The following is an 11,643-nucleotide window of genomic DNA, read 5'->3' as shown; positions in this document are numbered from 1 at the left end:
AGCACATGTTGTTTTAATACTCACACATGTTGTAACAGAAAATCGCAATGAAGATTTTTCTATGGTATGCATGTTGATTTTAAGTGAATATATTTGATATGAAAAATCGTTTGAAGGACTAATGCATGTTGATTTTAAGTGAATATATTTGATATGAAAAATCGTTTGAAGGACTAACAATGAAATAGCCTCGATTTGGAGTCCATGTTGGCCATTTCTTGCTACACTACCATATCATTTGGTTTATGTCTACAAAACTTCAGTGTTAATAATTGTGGAATGGTCTTGTGTCGTTGGTTGATGCAAGTACTGCTGCAGTTCAGTTCAACAGTGATGATTTTGCTTGACTAGACCATGTTGGAGATGGAGTTCCACCACTAAATGCTTATGGCCACTATCTATTCAGCCTGAGAGTCATTTTTATAAAAAAAAAAATATTTTTTCAAAAAGGTTTTTCTTTAAAAGTTAACGTTGTCTAAGTGGGAGAATGTTAAAATTATTTATTTTATGTGGACTTAATATTAACTTTTTTATTAAGTTAAAGTAAAAAGAGTTGATGTTATTAGTTGATCGACAAGATACAGGCCGTGTATTCATACGGATTTCATATGAGCCTATATCCATTTCATTTTATTAGTGTAATCTGACAATAGTGTAGGCCTGTTGTAGACCTGTGAGCCCATAATGGTTGGTGCACTAGGTTAAGGCTCTTAGGCCTATAAATATAAGGTTAGGTCCCCTCCATTGGCTTCAACATAAGACATATTCCCACAAACTGTCAGCCGTTATAAGCAAAGGAGAGAAAAACTCAGCCTAGTTTGTTTTAGACAAAGATGCACACCTTTCCTCTCGCATATTCCGTTACTTTATAGGTGTTCTTGGTTTATGAAAATCTATGGTGTGTTTCTCTATAAAGTTTTAACAGATTCTGCTTCGACATTAGTAAATGATGCATTTCACTGGATTTGTATGTTTGGAGACTATTGCGCGGTTTCAAGAACTTACTTCATTTAGCATTTCAAATGAAGTGCACACCAAGATAGTGTTACCATTGCAAATATTAAGCTTAAAGGGCGACATCTTTGTTGGCATTTCTGAATTGAAAGGAATGTTTTATGCTTATTGTACTTATGTTCCTCAGCGGAAGCGCACTTGTAAATGGATATTGAAAACCTATAACGTCAACGAATCTTAGAATACATTGTTTACTGTAAATGACTATTATATTTGTAAAGCATTATCGAAATATTGGGTTGCGTACGGTACTGTGCTGGTCCATATATTTGCTGGGTAAACTGACAAATTCATTTAGGACATCCAGGGTGCCATTATGTGATGCCATTTAAGATGGATTTGTTTTTACAGAAAGCTTGATCTCTGCAAAATCACTTATTTAGTGTTTGTTTATGTATGATCGAGGAACTTTTTCTTTTTCCAATCTCCATGTTGTAACCTCGTACTCTTACTAGTTTATCAACTCGAGCGATTTTATTGATAAGAATGGTTCACCCCATCTTCTCTTTTACTTATTAGTGCTTGTCTAATATATCGGCTATCCTTATGAATGTTGCATTGACTGAACTTGTTGAGAATGTTTAGCCTTTCAGGGAATGATATATTCCTACTGTGGACACAAGTGTTTGGTTTTCCCCCTTTTGCTTGTGCAATACACAACTGCAGTTTTTATGATAAGGTCGTCTCTCGATATTCATGTCTGACATTAACAAGCTTCCATAAAAACACACACTGAAGCATCATTTCAGTTAATACAGTGGCCATTCTCTTCTTTCTCAATGTGTTTCTTGGCAATGCAATGTGCTTTGTATGTATCAGTGTCCTTTATACACTTCACAGGATTCTCGGTCTTCAATTGATTTTGATTGCACAAGGTATTTTCTCTAAAATCATAAGACAGTCACCAGAAATTGCACGTTAGTTCCCACCAGAAATTGATTTTGGTGGTTTATGTGGGCTAAGGAAGAGACGGACAACACCGAGAGGCCACCAACTACCCAATGTGTCAGACCTCTAGGTGCACGGACAATCCTTGACAGACTTGTGCCTGACACAAAATATTTGGCTGGCACTACACAACGGTCCCTCAACAAATGGCACAGGATTATTGGTCGAGGTACTTTATGCCCGGTATATTATATATAGACACTCCCTCCCCTTTGTAAAGCATCATTTGCTCTCACTCGGATTCGCTTACTATTTATGTTATAGTTACTCATCGCTTGCAATATTGTTGATTTTTTTTACTTGCTATTTTGCAATCTCTTGCTACTAACACGAAGCTAAGTTGTAATATGTGCTCTTGATACATCTACAAATTTAACTGTCGCAAATAGACGGTAAACACAATCCGCCCTGACTGGATAAGATTTACATACACTTTACCTTTCTCAGATTTCACTATATTGAATTGCTCTAAAAATATTATTATTGTTAAACATATTTGTTAATATATTGTAAGGTTACATATAATACACCCTTATGATGGAATCCTTCGCGAAATTTGTGCATACCAAGAAATTTAGTGCACCAAGCTGTCCTTTTTATATTTGTTAATATATTACTTCCTACAAATACAATATTTGAACTAGAGAATGAGTTGTAGCTTGCTTTCTAGCTCTGCGCCTTTCAACATAATTCTTACTTCTTTGTCTTATTTTACTCGTCTCAATTTCACATTGCACGTTAATTAAGAAAAACAATTAATAAACATGGTTACTTTATCTTAGTATCCCTATTAAATGATGTTTATATTTTATTTTTTTTAAAAATAATAATTAATACTAAGAGTAAAAAAGGAAAGAAATTATCTTGTTTTGATTAATGAAAAATGACAAATAAAATGATAAATTAAATTAGAAAATTTGGGACGAGTAAAATGGAACGAAGGGAGTATATCAATCAACTGGATTATACGAGGTTAGAAAAAGATCATGTAAAATAAAAAAGAGAATCAAAATCGATTATAAATATAATATAGAGTTAAGAACAATTTAATCTAAATATATTACTTTTAGTTAAAATAGTATTTATTCAAACTTGATTGATATAATTCTTAATATAAGAAAAATAATATTCCAAGTACGGAATGGTTAATCATCCAGTTTTTAAATGTATGAGGGTGCAGGGAGTCAATCATTCACCTTCAAAATACAATATCAGATATTAATAATGAAAAATATCAAATTGCTTATTTTTAAAATACTAGTTTAGGTGTACGCGCCCCGTGCGTGTACCTCACTTTAATGAGTTCAATCATTACACTAAATAGGATATTTATTCAAATAATAAAGAAGGATATAATAATTAGATTTAACATCATTTGAACATGCAAAGATAAAAAAAATTATTTAATTAAATCTAACATTTAGCAAAAAAAAAAAAACTCAAAGTCAATTGAAATTTATCTACCACTTGTAAACTACAATAAAACAATACGATGATAGAGGATATCAAAATAATACAATTAAACCTAACCGTTGCAAAAGAAATTTCCTCAAACTTGATCGACATTCATCTACCACCTGTAAACTACAACAAAATAATACGATATAGAGATTTCATAACAATACAACAAAATCTAATCTTTATGCAAACAAGAAAATTAAAGTAGAGATATAAAATAATACAATTAAACCTAATCTTTACCTAAAAATTTTTACAAAGCCGATTGATATTTATCTACCACCTGTAAACTACAATAAAGTAATATGATAATAAAAATATCAAATAATATAACTAAATCTAACCTTTACAGAAAAAATTCATAAACTTATTATTTTAGCAGAAACCACAAAGTTACTCAATAATGAAAGTTTGTTATTCATGATCAATAAACTCAATATCATAGAAAGGAAAATTTAAAACTTAACAACAACAAAGTCACATTGTAGATTCAATAATGAAAATTACGCACAAACATGAAAAGATGTTTCATTATTCTTGATTAATAAAAATAACATAATATAAAAGAGAATTCAAAACCTGAAAATTAAATCAATACATTATATTAGAGATCCAATAACAAAACTATTTACAAAATTAAATGGATGATTTGTTAATTATGATCAACAAAATCAAAATATAATATAAATAAAAATTTGAAATCCAGAAACCATAAAGTTACCCAATAATAAAGCTACGATCAAAAAGTTTTATTACCCAAATAAGATATCCGTATAATCCTAAATTAAACTATTACTATAACAAAAGAATAACAATCCTTACCTAAAAAAATAAAACCTTTTCTTTTTTTCTTGTGAAAGTTCACCAACCCTTTTCAAATTGGAAAAACTCACGCACTACATTTAACTTTTGCAACAATTTTTTTTTGCTTCTTCTTATGAGAATCTTAACCTGTTTTATGTAAAATAGTTTCACCAAAATTTTTAAAATATTTAGAACTTTACCTTATATAGAATTTTTTTTATATAATAATTTCTTTGAAGTTGGATTTTCTTTAACAAAATATTGCCATAAATTTAGGAATTCAACTAAAATCAAATTGAAAAAACTCACGTACTGCATTTAATTTTTGCAACAATTTTTTTTTGCTTCTTCTTTTGAGAATCTTAACCTATTTTGTGTAAAATAATTTCACCAAAATTTTTAAAATATTTAGAACTTTACCTTATATAAAATTTTTTTTTATATAATAGTTTATTTGAGTTGGATTTTCTTTAACAAAATATTGCCATAAATTTAGGAATTCATCTAAAAGTCAAAAATCTTTTCCATTTAATTCTTTTATATATTTATTATAATTAATATTCAATATTATAAATTAAAAAAAATTGTGAAAAGTCGATTTTGTCTATTGCAGTATTTGTTAATGAAGGGCAAAAAGTTCAAATCACTTTTCTAAGGATCTTCACACTTTTAATATATTATATATATATATATATATATATATATATATATATATTAAACCTCAAATTGAAAGAGTCAAGTATAACTCTAAATTTATAGGTTGATCATCATCCAAATAAAAACTTTGCATATAATGATTCAACACTTAAGTATAGCCTTATATTTTGAATTCAACAAATAAGATCATTTAAAGATTCAACTATAATTATTACTAACAAATAATACATCAAAATATAGATAAATAAATAATCAAAATTAAGGTTTCCCTCCACCGACCAAATTGACAACAATTGCACCTAGTTGAACCAATGACTATTTTTCGTAGAACAACTTATTGTTAGTGAAAGATAATACATAACATTTCTACATAAATTATGTAATTCGTGAAAAAATTAGAGTCCAAGAGAAATAAGAATATGCTGACCAGATCCACTATATACGATCCTTGAACTTCATGAAAATCATGATGTAGAAAGAATACACCAAAATAATAAAGGTTACAAGATATTAAACTGTCTGCTTCTATTTAGTTCTCTTGCAAGAGTCATAATTAAAGTTCTTAATAAACGTATGCAGTCACCAATATTTGAAGTAGACCCGTAGCTGCTCCTAATTCTAAAATCTTATAACAAAAAAAAAAAAAAATCTTTCGAATCCAAAAGAAGTTGAAAGTGCTAAAATAATAAATCTACATATATCAAATTTAGTAAACACAATCAAATCTGTAACAACTATTGCACCACATTAAAATAATATAGTAAGATATAACACAATACATCATGAAACAATACATAATAACTATTCAAATAGAGTGAAGACTTTTGAACTTCCGAGATTTCTAACCTGTTAGATGTTGTTTACTCGTTGCTGGTTTTTGATGATTCAGCAATATCTGTTGCTTCTAACCTCACAAATAATTTTTTCTTTCTCTTTCTTTGTCTCTGTCTCAATTTAAGCTGCTTGGTTTGTCTTTGAAGTCAAATCTTTTGGCGTCATGGGATAAAACATGAAGGGCAAACGTTTGACGAAGAATATAAAATTAGACTGTTTTTTATAAAAGTAAGAAAAAGTCATCTAAACCAATTTTCTTAGTTTTTTTTTTCTTTTTTCTTTTTGACCAAAACCTATTTTAATTCAAAAAGATTTGCATATTTTTGGCGTAATTTAGTAATTTACCATAATAAGAAAAAAATCTGCATTTAATTTTTAGTATATTTATTATTTCAATATATAAAATCATAAAAATTTCAAAAACATTATACATTATTTGTATTACATTAGGATATCACTAAATTTTGCTAAAAATAAGGAAATTTTATTGGCAAAAACAAGAGTACGACAATTTTGACCAAAAATAAGAAAACGGCAGAAACCTTAATTAGAGTCTCTTCCTATATTAATTTTTTTTTCTTTATATTTTAGGAATCTAGTTAATATCATAAATATAATAATATAATAATTGAATAAAATAAATAAAAAGACGATTTTATCTATTGCAAAACTTTTTAATGAAGGGTTAAAAGTTCAAATCACTTTTATAAGGATCTTCACACTTTTAATATATTATAGATATAGAACGTGTATGTAAAAAATTATTTATAAGTTAATTGCTCACTAAAGAATTTATAGATGATGTGCACGATAAATACACAAGTGTAGTTAGTTTAATATTTTATAACATCATATAAAATGTCTGAGCTTCTTACTTAAATATACCATCAGCCCAAAAAATTGTCAACTAAATGACTGCATGTATATGCATAAGGGTGTTAATGGATAGATTTGGATTGGTTAGTGGTTATAATTATAACTAAAATTAATTTAGTCGATTTTTAAATTTTTAAAACCAAATTAAATCACAAAAAGAAAATAATCGTCGGCAGTGGCGGAGCCAAACTTTTGGTTAAGGGTGTTCATATTTTTTCTTGGTCAAAGAATTATTTAAAAAACAAAGAAAATAAATCGGGTGTTCATATTTTTTCTTGGGCAAAGAATTGTTTAAAAAACAAAGAAAATAAAGCATTGCTGCACCTGCCAAGATTCAAACCCGAGTTATTGATGTAAAAATGTACACTCTTGACCACTGGACTATGCTTCTCTAGCTTGTCAAGGGTGTGCAACAACATGTATATAACCATAAATATCTATATTTAACCTATAACCATAAATATCTATATTTAACCTATATACTCAAAAAAAAATTTTGACGAAGACCACCCTTCATTGGCTATGGCTCCGCCACTGACCGCCGGTTTGATTCAATTTTTTCGGTTATTGACTAGCCTACTTCAACCATCTCTAGAATAAACTCCTTTTTTTTTTAACTCAGAGAAAAAAAATATCATATTAAACAATTTCTCATGAAATATTTGTACAGTGATGGACAAATGACACTATAAACGCTTAAAAATCAGAACAAACACATTAAACAAAACCAATATTGAGATGAAAAACACCATCTTTGTATTGTAGGCATTAAGATTATCCAACAACATACAATCACATACATGTACATTGTGAAACAGAGCTTTGTATTCGGTTGCAGTGTACTGCAAGAAGAGACAGAGTTGAGCAAATTTGAGTTATCTGTTTAATTATAGACTAGCTAGCTGAGCTAATCATATAGGGAAAAGATTGAACAAACAAGGAGACATAAATTAAAATTTAATTAAGATTAAATTTAATAAAATATTTATATTTTATTTATAAATTATATAAAAATAATTATAATATATATATATATATATAAAATTTATCGGTTTTGTTTGGTTATTTTCACGATTTTTGTAAGTAAAATCATAACCAAACCAAATAGGATCGTTTTTCTAAAATTTAAAATCAAATCTAACTAAATCAAACCAAACGTTGATTTTTTTAATCAATTTGGTTCAATTTACGGTTCGATTTGATTTTTAACCAAACCCATGAACACCCCTAATTATGCATATACATCCATTTACACTGGTGTATAATATTTATACATTGCATCAGCTTATCTTTCTTAATGAACTCATTTTTTTTTCTTTCAAATTTCGACCAGTTTAAATCTCCCCTAAACAGGCTCAAACTTTAGATATGAGTTATTCCGGATGTTTCAAGTTTTTTGATATATTATTTCAATTGAAACTATTCAAGTTTGAGGCACGTTGAATTTTGAAATTTGAGCTTAATTCGAAACTCTTCATTATCGGATTTCAGTGCACATCAACTCAAATCTTCCTCTAAACAACTCAAATTTTAGATATAAACTCTTTTTGATGCTTCGATTCTTTTGATTTATTATTAACTTGAAATGATTCATATATACGACAGATTGAATTTCAAAATTTTAGTTTAGAAACTCTTGAATGATGAATTCAAAATCTTTTTATGTTTCTCATGGAATTTGTAGTTGATATTCTCCTCAGATGTGACAACAAGGGATGTAGTCCCTTTTGCACAGCGAAAAGTTGGCTTACTAAAAAGCTTCCCTTCTGCACAGCGAGAAGTTGGCTAACTAAAAAGCTAAGTTGCTCATTTTTTATGCCGCGTTCGTGTTAGATTCTCTAAAGATACACTAATTTTAGCAAATCAAATATGCACTCATTGACATTTTAAGGAATCCGAGCAACAAAGCTAAAAAAAAAATAAGGGATTGTCAATCCAAATATTAAAGAATTAACTTAAGGGCTTGTGAGGACTACCATAATTTTATGAAGTTGATATGTAAAGTGTTTGAGATAGAAATTGTTGTAAAAGATGGGATTAGATTTCACCATCACAGTTTCCACGTGAATTATCACTTAATGATTCACGAAACAAACCTAGAGACTAAGTAGACTATTGGTGATAGCAATTTATAGAACTAAATTAGTGGTTGTTACACCCTGTTTTCACCGCATCCGACCCCGCTAGGGAGTTGGTTTTAGAGAAAACAGTTTTTTTTTTCCGATTAAAGTGACGTTTTGAAAAAGGATTACTTTACTTACAGAGTCGCCACTTGGGATTGAGTTTGGGTGTTCCAAGTCACCTTATTGAATCCCTATTCAAAAGGAAATGACTCTTCAATTTTTATTTTTTCGTCTGCGAACTAGAAATCCGGATAAGGAATTCTGTTGACCGAGGGGAAGGTGTTAGGCACCCCTCGAGTCCCGTGGTTCTAGCACGATCGCTTTAATGACTTATGTCTGGCTTAAATTAATCTTTTGGATACATAATATTTGTCAGCCTAAAAGCTACTTACATCCTACTTTGAATTTATTTTAAATTATTTAAAACTGCATTGATGTGTGGCTTACCGATACTAGTACTTTTCGGCCTTACCACGAGTTTTGGTACATTTCACGTGTCTTTGAGGCATTTATGAATCGTCCCATTTTCGTAGTCTAAATAAGCACCCCATTTTCGATTGTCTCATTCATCATTGTCTTATGGCGCCCTTGAGGGTTTTCACCAATAATTTTTTTTTTTTTGTCGGATATCTATATATACAACACACAAGGCTTGACATTCTCAAAAATTGATCGGAAGGTCTTTAATGGACAAAGGAAAAAGGATTTTTAGGATAGGTTACAACTTGAGAGCCATATAAAAGTGACAATAGGATATATATCTCATATATATTTTTTTAAAGTACCAATTTTTTATTTTATTTTATTTTATTCTTTTTTGTCGGACCGAACCCCAAGTTAGGGCTGCCTACGTATCCATTTAGGATTCAGGTCGAACATAGTTCAATGCTAACGCATTTTTTTTGTTAGACCGAACCCCAAGATAGGGCTGCCTACGTATCCATTTAGGAATCAGGTCGAACGTAGTTCAATGCTAACACTTTTTTTTTTGTCAGACCGAACCCCAAGATAGGGCTGCCTACGTATCCATTTAGGAATCAGGTCGAACGTAGTTCAATGCTAATGCATTTTTTTTGACTCCAAAGAGGGTAAGCAAGGAAAGGTAAATAAGGTTCGAAGGGCTGACGAGGGATTAATGACATTTAGTAGAATGGTGGTCTTTCGTCATCTCAACTTGAGAATGTTAAGCACAAGTGTGTCAAATATAATATCTTTTGACTGAATCGACATTGATAGCTTTTTCTGTCATTTTTCCATCCAGATCCGCAAGTTGCAAAACTCCATTTGATAATACTTGTCTAACTATGTATGGACCTTGCCAGTTTGGAGCAAACTTTCCTTTAGCCTCTTCTTGGTGTGGAAGGATGCATTTTACCACAAGTTGGCCGGCCTCGAATTTTCTAGGACGTACCTTCTTATTGTAAGCTCGCGCCATCCTTTTCTGGTATAATTGACCAAAGCAAACTGCCGTCAACTTGTTTTCATCTATTAACGATAATTGTTCTAGTCTAGACTTGACCCATTTAGTATCGTCAATTTCGGCTTCACTAATGATTCGAAGCGAGGGAATTTAATCCAAACGGCATAACTAACCATTCAAAATGTCCGCTTGGACATGTGAAGGAAGTCCATTCTATGCTATCTGGATGCATTTTAACTTGCCAGTAGCCTGACTTGCAATCAAATTTACTATAAACCTTTTTATTTTGAATTCTATTTATTAGCTCACTTTTATCGGGTAGTTTGTAAGCATCTGTTCTAGTATTATCATTTAATCTTTTGTAGTTAATTACCATACGAGCTTTTCCTCTTACTTGTTCACTATGATTTCTTACCATAAAAGCTGCTGATCTATGTTTAGAGGTAGATCTCCTTATTACTCCTAATTGTAAGAGTTCTTTTATTTGTGTATCAAATTCTTTAGTATCTTCATTATTGGCTTCTATAGGTGCCGTTTTTATTGTATATTCCAAATTGATTATATCTAATTTGCACATTATCTCATTGGCTTCCCAATGGGCTAACGGTTTTTCCCCTATTATTTCCATTTCGTCTAATATAGAGATTATATTGTCCAAGTCTTTTGGACTGTTTATTATTCCTATTCTATCCATTCCTTTTTTAAAATTATAAAACTGAGTTTCTATACTTATTAGGGTATAGTCTTTTTCAATATCTGTTAAACATTCTTGTCCTTCTGCATTAAGCAGTGTATAATTTCTAACTTCTTCTAGGTTTTCTTTTGACAGGTTGCTATTTTGACATTGATTGTTTTGGCAACTGTCACAGCATGGTTCGGGACGAATTCTTTGTTTATTTTTGTTTAGTGTTCTATATACTGTTGGTAATGTTGCCGTTTGTACTGGTGTATAAGTCAAATTTTTGAAGAGCATCATTCCGTCTCTTGTCAAGAGACATCCTCCCTGATTCTGTATACAAAATCTTAATCCTATAACAAAATCTGATCCTATATTTAAATCTCGTGCTAGTATTTTATTAACATTGTAAAATGGGTTATAGAATTGATTGCATGTATTTAAAAAGCTTAGTTGAGCTTTCTCTATATAATAATTATAGATATTGTGTGATCCATCCATTTGAGTAGCCATTATAGGTTTTTCAAGTATTTTTAATAAATGTTCTGGTACTATTTCTTTATTGATTAAACAGCTAGTACATCCGGGATCTACTAATGCTAGAGTTTCTATTTCGACATCTTTTATTTTAATTTTTACTAGAACTTTAATAGTAGAGAAATCTTTATCTTCATTGCATATTAGATTAGTATTAGTATCTTCTAAATTCATAAGTTCTGCTTCTAATTTCTCTAAATGTACTGCTTCTTGGGTATCCGTTTCTTCTAAGATTATTTTTGTTTTTCCTTTTTCTAGAATATTTAGTCTTTGTTCCAGATCATTTAAACGGGTTT

The sequence above is a fragment of the Capsicum annuum genome, chromosome 10 (genome assembly GCF_002878395.1).
Source record: "Capsicum annuum cultivar UCD-10X-F1 chromosome 10, UCD10Xv1.1, whole genome shotgun sequence".
In the NCBI taxonomy this organism is placed as follows: domain Eukaryota; kingdom Viridiplantae; phylum Streptophyta; class Magnoliopsida; order Solanales; family Solanaceae; genus Capsicum; species Capsicum annuum.
Note: the sequence above shows the minus strand (reverse complement) of the source record.